The 13,733-nt window shown below is 36.5% G+C and overlaps 1 protein-coding gene across 2 annotated transcripts in view; it reads left to right on the top strand.

Annotated features, from left to right (window-relative positions):
- DLGAP1 (DLG associated protein 1) overlaps nucleotides 1–13,733 on the top strand; it is a 430,204-nt gene that overhangs the window by 161,030 nt on the left and 255,441 nt on the right. For both annotated transcript variants that reach the window (XM_027785332.2, XM_055800551.1), the window contains one exon: nucleotides 4,307–4,412. The gene's annotated coding sequence lies outside the window, so the exon portion shown is untranslated. The remainder of the gene's footprint in view (nucleotides 1–4,306; nucleotides 4,413–13,733) is intronic.

Below are 13,733 nucleotides of genomic sequence, written 5' to 3'. Positions count from 1 at the left end.
TTGGCTATAATTTGGGTAGCAAATATGTGAGGTTCCTGCCTAGTGCTTAAAAAGTGAAAAACTGTTGGTGCTAGTGGCTTAATATGCACTAAATCATGTTCTGAAAGAGGTCGCTTCTGAACATCTGAGGTTATCTGCCATTTGCCACCCTGGGTACCCTCATTGAAAGGGTGCACTATATATAAAGCCACTCTAAGACATTCCTGTAATGGAACAAATTTGGGCTGTTAAAATAGGTCCGTATCCTGACACTGCTTACAGAGAAATGGATAGTCATCCACTTTCACTACAAATTACTTTTACTTCATAAAAAATTGATTCATCTCTTTTACAGTATATATTTGATAATTAAAAATGGTGTATGACAGCAGAACCCCAGGAATATGGAGATATATCAAGTAGAAGAGAAATGGAGTGGCTTACTGTGTAATCAAATATTTGAAGACCTGCCCTTCATTTCTGCACTGAAATTTAGCTTAATGATAATGTTCATACTAATTACAGAATTGCAGAATAATTTAAGTTGAAAGGAATTAAAGGTGGTCATCTAGCTGAAGCCCCTGCTTAAGCAGGGCTAATGTCAAAATTACATCAAGTTGCTGAGTGTCTTGTTCATCTGAGTGTTCAATATCTTCCAGGATGGAGATGCCACACCCTCCCTGGGCACTTGTTCCAGGTTATTCCCTTTTTCCTGTTCTCCACCACACTTTTTTCTAGGTGTATTTCTGACCAGATCTAGCTAGAACTACATAGCAGTTGTGAAGTTAGTATTTTCCACCTAAAAGTGGGTTTTAAAGACTCTGCTTTTTTTCAATGATCTGCCATACAATACCTAGGTGATTTGAGTCACTGTTGTGTGCTAAAACTGAACCAGAAACTGGGGAGGTTAATGTAGGTCTGATTCCTGCTGTAGCAGTGATTACAGGCTATGAAGCAGTTTCAAGTCAAGTCTGTTGAGTGAAAAGTCAATTCATAATGTCCACATTTTTCATGAAAAAGCAACAGTCTGAAATTAAACAGAAGGGATCAGATGCCCTACAGTTTGTACTTCTATATTTCAATGTCATTCACAGTGGTGTAAACACATCAGTCTAAAAAAGCTTTTGAATCCTGTCCACTTTCTATTCAATTGCTCTCTTTTTCCTGTATGCTGGGTGGGGATATCAGTGTGCACAGCTTGTTGCGTGTACTACAAGAAGATCATTAAAATGGCTGCAATGTCAAGGCCAACAGTCCTTTGTCCCACATTCTATTTCATGCATCAAAGACCAAAAGAAAGAATACAAGAATGTGGCAAGCATATGCTCTTAGCCTCCAGCTGTCTTGAACCTTGGGTCTTTCTGAGCTCAATGTTTCTGAACATTTATAGTTAGCTAAAATCAGGGAATTTCATTTTCCTGCACCTGTCTAGACTCCCCTTGAAGGCATGATTTGATGCCCATAACCTCCTGTGGCAGCAAGTTCCACAGTGCAACTGCATGTTTCAGAAAGAGCCAAGTCCCTTTGTTCATTTGTTCTGCTTTCTTCCTTTTTATGAATGTGATTCTTAACCAGTTTCATTTGACACCCTCTAGTTCTTGCATTGGGCAGAATAAGGCAGTGAAAAAAATAGCTTTACTAACCCTCTCCATGCCTGTCATGTTTTCATAATCTTCCATGGTTCAATTCTTTCTTTCATAGGCCAAGTAGTCTTACCCTGTTCATTTGTCTGTCATGCAATAGTCATTCTGTACCTGCCATCATCATCTTGGTCTTCGGTGAACTTTTTCTGGTTGTGTGTCTCTGATTCAATAAAAAGTAAGGAAAGTGGGCAGAGAAGGCTCGCATGCATGGATATGCACAAATAAGTACCAAAAGCAAAAGGGATGAAGAATTAAACAAATTTGAAAGCCATTAAAACAACATTGATTTATTTTGGTCTGTTGACTTGGATAGTACCATGTGTAGTACAGAGCTTGAAGCACACTAATCCATGACCATCTCTGAAAACTGTATCATATATATTTATATGTTTGCAGAAAGTTCCTCTCAAATTTTATTTCCTCTTTTACATTTTAGGCCGTGGCTTACAGTGTGCTTAACACTTGTTTGATGCAGGTGATACCTGTACATTGCATGGCCTCGGTGTCCCTGTCATCACTAAATACATCTGACAAGTTCAGATTCCTCTTGTCCAAGCAAATGCTTCCAACTAAGAGAAACCCGTTCGAGCCCACCTTCAGCAAGTTTATAAAGCAAATCCTCAAACATGGGAGTTTCAATGTGTTCAGAGAAGTCCTTACAACTGAAGACTCTGCATTAAGGCCTTCCCAATTTGATCCTTTAGAGATTTATCTTTGAAAGCTTCCTAAGGGGATCTTATATGAGAAAATCAATCCAGTTTACTTGTTTCAATTAAATATACTCTGTCAATTTTATACTCTCAAGGAAAATCTGAAATGGTTATGAGTTAGTCAATATTGTAGTCAAATTAAAGCCTCCCTCAAAAGAAAACCTGTCAGCTGGAAATCTATGCATTTCTGAAATTATTTAAGATTAATTTCCAGTTCTATACCTCTCTTTCGATCCCACTGCCAAACTGATGCTTTTACCATCACATTTTACTGCTTTAAACATTTTTTTCTCCCCCTTCTGACTCAAAAACCTGCACAAACCAGAAAGAAATATTTAAAGAATGCCTGTACAGAAAGAACTGAAAATTAGCTTTAGTTTTGGGAAGAAATACAATGAAGATGGTTATATACCTCAGGGGAGAGGCAGGCCCTCAAAGCCAGCTATACAAAAGTGCTGTCGTTGGAGTACTAGTGGAAATCTGTTTCTATTCTGATAGTTTCAGAGGCTCTGAAATAGTATAAGAATTTTGTTCATCTTGGAAACAGGTCTCATAGCAAATAAAAAGACAGTTACAAAAGGCAAACTGCAGCCTTTATCAATTTGACTGCTTTTGAGGTTAAGGAATTCCCAGAAATAAACTTGTCTTGTGCTTAGAGGCTGTTCCTGTCCTCTTCTGTCCTCTTAGTTGTTATTTGGAAGCTAATTTCAGTCCCGTTTGATGCTTTACTAAGATGTGCCTCCCATTTCCAAAGCAGTTAATTAAAGAAAGTTTTCTAGCCTATGGGAAGTGGGGCATCAGACTCACTGATCAGGTTGGTCTCCTCTGGCTTTATAAATATGAGTTTGTAATATTTACAGGTTATTTTTGCTCTGAAAATTTTTACTTGTTTTTTCTGACAACTAGTGCCCAATCATTAACTGTGGTCTGTGTAAAGGTGTTACTCTGAATGAGCATCAAGAGAGTAAAATAACGTCAGTATTTTCAACATATTGAACGAGTCGTTGTACTGATTGTACTTCAGTATCATCTAAAGCTAGTATCTAAGAACTCTTAGACATACATTTTTTTTTTTTATCTCTTTTAATAAGCTTTTCAGTAAATTTTGATTGGAGCTGTTAACTGCATTTACAAGAAAAAATGTTTGTGCTTATTCTGGCTTGTACTTACAAATTGTTCACATGAAAAAAAAAAAAACAGAATAAAATAGACTAGACCTTTAAGTGATGAGAAACAAAACTTGAAATAGTGAGATGACTCATAGAGCTCAAATATAGAACACAGAGGAAAGCCACTTATTTCTGTTAGTCTTAGTAAGTAGTACTGGAGGACTAAAAGAGAAAAACATATGTGTCATTTTCCTTACCAGAGAAAGAAAATGGCTTGGAAATATGAATTTTCAGTTTATATAATTTTTTAAAAAAAATTGTATATTTAAGTGTGCAGTGATTTGCAATTTTGTCCACTACCCACTGAATGCTGGTGGGGATGCACTGTGTGTACAGCTGGGTGGGTGGTCAAGTTTTCTCATCATTCTCCTCTGCTGTTCCAGACAGAGGCAGCAAGGACTCCACGGTGCTTATGTAGTGTAAGAAAAGGTTGTAGAAGGATGAGACTCAGGGAGAGGCAAACTTGCAGAGGGACAGTAAATTTACTGAGGCAATCACATGTAATTAGCCTTTGTATCTTTCTGTAAAAGAACCAACAAACTTCATGTGTTGTGCAGGGAGAGTAAAGCATGTGAGATGGCACCACAATTGCAGCTTTATACAATCTAAGTATTGTATATTTTTGTGCTTTTTTCTTGCAAGGAGGACAGTGTGGTACCATGTGAAAACTTTGTCATAGACTATTGATATAAAGCCTCTTACTATTGCTGTGATTTTCGTGAATACATATCTGCTTGCCATGTTAATAATTTTATCTTGTTTCAGGCTAGTAGTTTTTAACTGCTACACTTTCATTGTGTTTCAGAACAGTCAAGCACCAAATATTGGAACTGACATCTGAATTGAAGTGTGCAAAAATCTCTTCACTCTAACTATTGAACCAAACTAAAATGGAAAACTGACTAAAGGAGGTGAGTCCTTTCTTCTTACTCTCTGATCATTCTCCGTGATCTGTCTCTGCATTACTTTTATTCATTTTTCTGCAGATTTACTTGTAAAAGGCAGGAAGCCAAGTGACTGCAAAATCTGAACTGCTTTAATGGAAATGAAGGTAGCCTGATAGCTTGCAATTTTGGCTTAGAAAATGATGTATATGATAACTCATCTTTGTACTTATCTAGGTCTGCAGAGTGCAGACAGTGTTATTATCAGGTGTCTTTGAATGCGGTGGTGAATGATTTTCATGAGTCTGACATGAACATAAAATTGAAGCACGTAAATTTAAATGTCCAGTAGGGCCCCAGAGGGGGCTAGGATGTGTCATAGCTGTGGAGCGAGTGTAGAAGGTATGAGAGGAAAGAATGGATTTGGCCTAGAGGAATATAATGAAAGAGAGAGATCAGAGCCAAAAATTAAGTACAAAGAACAGTATGGGGGAGTGGTTGCAGCAACTCGGAAGCAGCATTGAAGTGGCCTGGAGAAGCTCTGATAGAGACAGAACTTCCTTTTCCACAGTTTACACAGCAGCCTTTTTTTTTTTTTTTTTTTTAATTATTTATTTATTTACACTAAAAGTTGGAAAAAAAACAGGTTCTTACTGACCTGGTAGACATACTGAAGATAAGCTGACCTCTAGCAACTCTAGGCTCTTGAACACACATTAAATAGCAGTGAAACGTCTACATGTAGTGAACTATGGGTATTTCACAAAGCTGATCATACCAAGACAAGTTAAAATCCATACTTCCCTATGTGATTTTTTCATTACCACATAACAGACTTAAACATACATGCACTAGGAACAAGGAGAGTATTTTTAATTTATATTTCTTTTTAACATGGTGGTCATGCTGCTTATCATTTGATATGATTTTAAAAGTAACTCTTAGAACTATGCTATATTCAACTGTTTACAGTTCAGTAACAAGCAATTTAATATTAAATTAACCTATTAATTATAGAATTGGTTATGGGTATATCACCATCAGTTAGGTATGATACTGTACTTCAAATTGTATATTTCCCTGAATGGACGGTAAGTTTAAGATACTGAATGAAATGTTTTACATCTCTGGAATACTCTTTGTATCACTCCAGAGTGATCTTTACTCATTGTTTTCCCTTTATTTAAAAAATGTCAATGGATACTCACTTAAAAAATTTAGGTTTTTTCAACTCAATTTTTATCAAATTACCCAGCAGTAACAATTGCTTTGTATTTTAGTAAACTTAATGTAAAAGGAGAAGATATCAATGCTGCTGGAACATTTCCATAGCCATAAAACTGTATCCAGGGTGATTTATTAGACATAATGTATATATGATGCTGTATGTTGCATATGTAGCATATATATATATATATACTTACACATTACAAGTATATATTTCTAAGGTACTTATACATGAGAAAGAGTAATGCATTTTCTTTGCGGAATAGAACTTGGACCTAGCGTGTATTTTCTGACAGTATAAACTAACTAGGTCAGTTCATCTACCTTTACCTCTGTTTGGCCTTCTGTAAAAGTCTACAATGTCATTTAGATGTTTATATAATGATTGCAGTGATGTGTTTTTTCCCAAATATTGGCTGGAATTTTATCTTAGGAATTTTTTTTTACAGTAACACATTTACTTATCACATATATATTTATATCAATTGCTATGCGTTTTCTTACACAACAAGATCAGTTGTTTTACCCAAAGCACAGGGAACTGTCTCCAGCATTCCCAGTGTTCAGTTTCTTACAGCTGTGCTCAGCTTTGGCTGTTAATGCACCTCAATTTGGGCATCTATCTTTTTGAAGGGTCAAAAGGTTAAGAATGATGCAGTAATAACATTATTAAGGCTGTGCAGTCACCTCTGTGAAAATTAGGAAATGTCAAAATGCATGTTGTCAGTTCACGTGTATCATGACAGATGCTTTCCAACAACAATCTCATTTACCATTTTCTGCCTCTAGTTTTACTTGAAGTTCACCTGAGTGGTTTCCTTTTTTAAATACTAGGACATAAGCTTATGATTTAGTTTTATTATTAAATTTGATCCTTCTTATGATGTTTTATAAATTCCACCTATTCAGTTGATCCATCCAGTTTTGGATAGGATATTTAAGATTTTGGATAGGGTTTTTGTAGATATATGTACAGACACACACACTCCTCCTAATATAGCAACCCTCTGCTTACTCACAAGAAGCAAAGTCAACACCACTTGAAGGGTAGAACAGAGACTGTTTTTACTGAGTGTTGGGAGAATCGGTGTAATGGGGAATTCCTTCAATATGGAGGATTGTGTTGGGGAATGCAGTAGGGAGTGATTTTTATTGTAAATACACCGTTAGAACTACACAAAAATTATTGTTCATTGTAGAATAATATGAATGGACAAAATGCCAAAACTAATGAGGATATAGATGCTTCTCAGAAGAAATGCCAGTTTCTGTGAGGCTTCCTGTCAGTTTAGTGCCTTTCTGTAAAGGGGACTTTCGCTTGGGGCAAAAGGATATGAGGTAGGGGCATAAAAAATATCTTAAAGGAGTAAAAAACCACCATTATGTCATTGAAGAAGTTATTTTGACTAGTGATACATTTATTAGAAACAGCAGGATGAGGTCCATTTATTTTCATAAGGTATATATCATCAATGTATGTTACTCTATTGTGAATTTTGTTCAAGGGAAATGCAGATGGAACTTAAACATGCCATTAAATCAAGACACATTTATCAGTAGAAAGATGACTAGGCTGTGAAGAAGTTGGATAAGGAGGACCTATGTGGAATGTGTTAGGGACACAGAAGAAATTGAACTATAACGAGACCAAACAAAAGGAATATAATTAATCCTCTACAGGGAGAATATAGGGAAGAAATTTAAGTCTTAAGGTCTTCCTGTCTTATTGGGAGATAGGGTAGAGGATGCTTTGTATGATTTTTTTGAGACTGAGAGCAGTCTCAGACTCTTAAAAATGTTGTTCCTTAGGGAAAAGGACACAAGACATGGAGAACAAATTACCACTTAAAAGATATGATGATCTTTGATGCAGTACAAGAGGAAGTGTAAGGTATTTTACTATTAATGCTGGTGTGAAGGTAACAGCTGTAATGAGAAAAATTAGAAGTATTGCCTGAGGTAAAGTACAATGAGAAGGCACAAAAGCTTAGATGAGGCAAAGGTAGTGTAATCAAATATAAAGAAAAAACAGCTTGTTGTGGTTGACCCCAGCTGGCAACTAAGTACCACACAGCCATTCACTCACTTCACCCCCCTGCAGCAGCATGGGGAGCAGAACTGGGGGAAAAGGCATAACTGGTGGATTGAGTTAAGAACAATATAATAATTGAAATAAATAATAATAGTAATTGTAATGAAAAGGGGAGAGAGACAGGGATAAAACCCAAAAGGAAAAAAAAAACCCACAAGTGATGCACAATACGGTTGCTCACCACCCACTGGTCAATGCCCAGCCAGCGATCAGCCCACCCCGGCCAACCTCCCCGCAGTTTATATACTGAGCATGACGTGCCATGGTATGGAATATCCCTTTGGTTAGTTCAGGTCAGCTGTCCTGGCTGTGTCCCCTCCCAATACCTTGTGCCCCTCCAGCTCTCTCAGCGCAGACACTAAGAAAGAGTCCTTGACTTAATATAAACATTACCCAGCAACAAGTAAAACTAACAGCGTGTTGTTAACATTATTCTTGCACCAAATCCAAAACACAGCACTGCACCAGCTACTGAGAAGAAAATTAACTATCCCAGCCAAAACCAGGACACAGCTTTCAGGTGCTAACTGAAAACTGATCATTACTTGCTTGGGTTTTTTTAAAGAAAAATTTAGACAAGACTTTATTACAGCTTGAATGGTAATTCCCTCATTGGATATACAAAGCCTATGAATCAGAGAAAAGAGACTTAAATGACAATGCGATAGCTAGGAGAATTGTCTTGTCTATTAGATAAACCAGGAAATTTCAAAAGAAAACACATTTCAGATATTCGACTTCCTTCTCTACTTAAGGGTAGACCAAACATCAAAATGTAAGATAGAGATAACTCTTTTTAAGCAATAGTATGTGGGCAACAAGAGGCACCTGATGAGATGTAAAGAGCCAATATTTTTGCATCCAGTGGCAAGTCGGAAGTACAGGGAATATTCCAAAATGTTTGGGAATGAGCCAGATACTGAAATGACTCCTGGCCACTCCTTAAATTTGAGTGCCATAGTGACAACAATAATGTCATAACTCTGAAAAATCATGATCCTTGTAAGCACAAGGGAAAATGGAGTTATAGTATATAGGTGGAGAAAATAAAAATGCAGATAGAGAGGTGCTGAGATATAGAATAAAATATTGTATCAAACAATTTATTTTACTGATAAATAAGGAAATGACCATTAATAACTAGAAAGTATAGAGGCTTATCTCTGTGTAATACAGAACTGTGATGAATTTGCTTACATAGTTAAATATTTACCTGGTAAATAAAAGGAACAAAATAAAGAGGAAGGCTGGTATTCAATATAGCTAAGGCCATCGTTTTTTCTGTATCAGTCTGAACAAAATTTCACTTCATCACATCTGGCAGAAATAGGAAACAATTCCTCACAGCTATAATAATTTTTGTATCATTATTTATTTCAGAAATGTACCTTTGATCTCCTGCCTTTTAACAGTTGGTGTCATCTAGATATTTATTGACTAAATTCTAGAAGGTCTGGCCCTTCTTCCCATGCCATTTAGATTGAGGGGTTTTGTTTGTTTGGGGTTTCTTTTTGTTGGATATTTTTGGTTTGGGTTTTTTGGAAGTTGGGAAATTGGTAGAGGAAGTTGTCCCAGAATGCCAGAAAGAAGGCTGTGTTTTTTACAGCTAACCTTAGCTTCAGTAAAACTAAAGAGAGCAATTTTGTAACCTTCTGACCAATTATTTTATTTCACTGCCTTTAAAGCATCACTACATTACACCTGCAGTATTTAATCAGAGAGTACTAAAGAAACATGCCTATCTATGTTTTTATATAAGTTATGTCAAGGTACCAAAACAGACTCTTTAATTTTAAATATTTTTATTAATTATTTAATTTTCATTTAATTTTATTAAAATAAGAAAGTAAACAAGTAAACTCAGAGGAATAGGCTCAGGAAAACAGAGAAAGTAACTTCAAGGCAGTTGCCTGCTTCCAGCTCACCTCCCATTGCCTTGATAAGTATGAGATTGTATAATATAGGTAAGGAAGAGAGGCTAAATTTTTAAACATGTACTCCTTTGTTATTTATTACACCTTTTCTTCCTATTTTATATTAATCCTATCCAATTCTAAATGGTACTTTAATTTTAAAATGCCTTTCCTTGTGACTTCCTTACCTTACAGTCAAAGTCACTGCCAAAATAGACCTGCTTGTGCATGCATGACTGTTGAGTGTCAGACTTGAGGCCAAGGGACATAGTATCAGAGACAGGTAACACTCTTCTTTAGGCAACTACTTCCACCTTCAAACATGGCCCTTTGAATTCCCCCAGCATGGCTATTTTTTGTAAGTGCACACTATTGGAAGTGGATGCCTGTAGGAAGCTTGCACAGTGGGTGAAAAGTAATAACACTATTAACTCTGAGAAAGGGAATGTTTCTGTATTCCCATCATTCTCTTCCAGTAAAAAAATTTAAATTGAACACAGTGGGAAATCCTGTTTACTCCCATGGTACAAAATCATATCCCTGAAATAATTTGCCTATCTTAGAAACAAACAGATCTCTGGAACTGGCACTAGTTTTAGCCTGCTGATGCAGGGAGGGTCTTCTTCCTTAGGTTTGCATTGCACATCATCAGCAAACATAGGCACAGTCATAAATATAGGTACTATCTCACTATGTCCTGATGGCTTCATGGAATCAGGCGCTCCACATTTATTCTTGCGCTGGAAAGAGTATAGGAAGCACATCTGTCCTTATATGGTCTGTCTTTATATTTTTATATGATTATAACAACTAAAGCAACAACATCATAAAAATTCTGATTCCGATAATCTTTTTAGTTCAGTATTACAGGGATGGAACTCTCAATGTGCAAAATAAAAAGATAAATTTGTCCTCACTGAATAGTGAAAGTCTTGCTGAGTTACATTAGCAACCTCTTCTGACTTACTGGGTAATACAAAATTATGTTCTTCTGAAAGCCATATTTTATATGAAACTCCCTGTACCATACAGTTATTATTTTAAACTGTTTCTGAAATCTGTTTTATTCCTATTGTATAGTTTCTACTTATTATTTGGGATTTTTGCCCTTTCCTGCTGGCTCTTTTAGCTTCTTTCTGCATGCTGCAGGCATGGTTTAAAAAGCTGGATGATGATTTGGGGAAAGGGCATCATAGCAGTGGGTCACAGTAGGTACGTGGCAAACAATTCTGGTATTCAGGACTTGAATGCTCAAAACAGACCACAGTCATGGCTGGATGCAGTGACTAGGTTCTCAAGACCAAAGGAAAAAAACAAGGAAGATGGTTTAACAAAGTGTCTTTCATCAAGAACAAGATGTATAGTCATGTGTATTATTGAAGCTCTCTGAATTGCCTTTGCTTTGCTGAATTTATCTGAGCACATTGATGAAATTTAAACAAACTAGAGATTTCCTGCAAACACTTATCTCACTGGTTTTATTTTAAAAGTGGGAAGAAATATTTCAGTGTTACAAAATCAGCACAATGAAATAATTGGCACCTAGGTTTTATGAGCTGGCTAGGAATTTCTTTCAGCTAAAACTCAGATCTTGCAAATCCTGAAAATCAGGACAGTTGCAAGGAGTAAAATAGAATACAAAATCATCAAAAGTAAAGTTTGGAAAAATTTCAAAAAATTGGTGAAGTGATAGATACCAATGAGGGTGAGTTGCGTAAAAGTTTTAGGTGAGTTTTGTATGTAAAATATCGTTCTGTATGTCCTATATCAATCTCTGTAGACAAATATAGGCCTATAAACAAATACTATACTTAAGAATTATGCAGTACAAGAATAAGGGAGTACAAAATGGGGATGTGATCCCCTCAATCAAAATTCTGAAAAGGTTTTTGAGGGTATGGTACAGTACCAGCTGTAACAGGATTCTGCATGTGGCAAGTTAATGCACTACTCAAGTTTACAGATACAAAAGGGTCACCTTTCTGTTCCAAATATGGCCACTACAGGACATATTTTATTAAGGTACTCATGTTTTAAAAAGTTGTTAAAAACTGGAGAAACTCTGGGAGAAGCCACAAGATTGGTTCAAATTAGACTAAAAATAATGGCTGGTTTGGCTCAGTGTTCAAGGGGGGGAGCCAGAAAACAATTTTCTCCCTGTGGAAGGCAACAGAATGCTGAACTTCTGAGACTCACAAGTGATGATAAAAACGATCCTGTACCTGGAAGTTAAACCTAGAAATGGAAGCAAAGTGCTTATTTTTAAGCCGAAGTAAATACACATTGGAACAATTTACCAAACAGTGTTGTGGATTCTTGTAACTTAAAAGGTTTCATTTGGAATTAAGGCTAGGATTGCTGGAGCAATTTAGAGAATTAGATGCTCAAACACCCTTGAAATGTACTCATTAATTCACCAAGATCTCTTGGGCTCCTCTAGAAATGCAGCAAAGGTAAAAGCAGTATGCTGCTTTTGATTCACAAATGGGGCTTGATCGAAGGCACTGTGGAATAGGATGAGATGGTCTCTGCTGTGTTACGCAGCAGGTTAGACTGTATTGTCCCAGTAGCCTCTTTTGTTCACAGAGTCAGTGTGTGTGTGTGTTTGTACGTGAGAATAGTTTAAAAATGTTCTTACCTAATAAGAGCTGCTTGAGATTGCTGTTGGAAGTACTCACCCCAGCTGTTTTATACGACAACAGTGATTCAGAGTAGTAGGATGCTATTTCACCTCCATTCTTCTGCTGCTGGTAGGGGAAAGACTGAAAGACCAGGCTTGTGTACCTACATGGCATGAAGCAGCTGAGCAACAGCTTTGGATCTGTTAGGTTTTCAGCAGCTGATTTGGTTGCCAAAGCAGAAATGGTCAGTCAGTTGTGATCTGAGTGTGTTGACCAGAGGAGGTCCTGAAATGTGACTAGAAAGGTACAACTATGCATTTCTTGGGTTTCTGTAATAGTGTCAATATAAAAAGTTCACTTCAGACCATTGCTTCTCACCAGGAAAACTCAGTGAGTATGGTTGGCTTCATTTTTACCTCCATAAGAGTTGCATTGAATTAGAGGCTACATAGACATATTAAACATCCAGTCATGCGCCGGTACAGGCAGTAATTTTGCTGTCACTGGGCACTGCGGCCATTACTGTAGGAATGATCTGTTTTCTTTCGTTTTTACACTTCACTGCCTAGGGTCTGCATGGCTAAAAGCCACCTGTCCTGTAAACTAGATCTGTAGTCAGTACAAGTAACATTTGCAAGACAATTTCCTAGTATTACTTTTCAGAGATATGCATCTGAAATAAGATGGTAATGGAGAACAAAATAAAGCTCACCTATGGGTGAGGAAGATCACTGTATCCCTTGAATCAGAGTTGGATTCTGTCCTAAGTTTTGTTTATTCACAAAGCTGAGTTTTGTGAGGCTCTAGAAATCCAAATTCTGCCTGATAAACACTTTATAAGTATAAAGCTGTAACGTAAAACATTGAGGCTTTAGGGGGGGTTCTTAAGCTTTATATTATTTTTTTCCAAGAATGTACAAATTAACATCATGGAAACAATTAATGTAGAAAAATAATAGTCTGCTTTGTGGTTATTAACAGTTAATGAAATTATAACTTCAGTGTCCCACTCAACAGTTCTTTAAAATTACTTCTTGTTGTATAAGAAAACAGGCTTATGTCAGCCCACTGTTGAAAACCTGGGGTATAAATTGTTACAATTTGCATAAAAGTGAATTGTGTTGAATATAAAGCAAAAAGATAAATAAGTGCTTATGTAGTGGTTGATATATCATAAATACTTTGGTAATCTGTTTACCCAAGACGTCAGTGTGACAAGGTTATAATATTAGGTTGTTGGGGCTGTATCAGTATATAAAAGCTATTTGTCATCTTTATGAACTATATATCATTATCAGAATAAGCATTATACTGATGAGATTGCTGCATTTATCATCATTATCATGTAGATCTTCCATGTGGTCTATCAAGTCCAACCAGGAGATGAAGCAATATGTATTTCAGACAAATTATTAATGACAACTGCTGTGTGCTTTCTTTACGCAGCTTATAAAAGTTCAAACTGAAAAGCAGCTATTGTGATGTCCAGTGCCGG

The sequence above is a fragment of the Falco peregrinus genome, chromosome 3 (genome assembly GCF_023634155.1).
Source record: "Falco peregrinus isolate bFalPer1 chromosome 3, bFalPer1.pri, whole genome shotgun sequence".
Lineage (NCBI taxonomy): Eukaryota > Metazoa > Chordata > Aves > Falconiformes > Falconidae > Falco > Falco peregrinus.
Note: the sequence above shows the minus strand (reverse complement) of the source record. Positions and strands in the feature narration are given on the sequence as shown.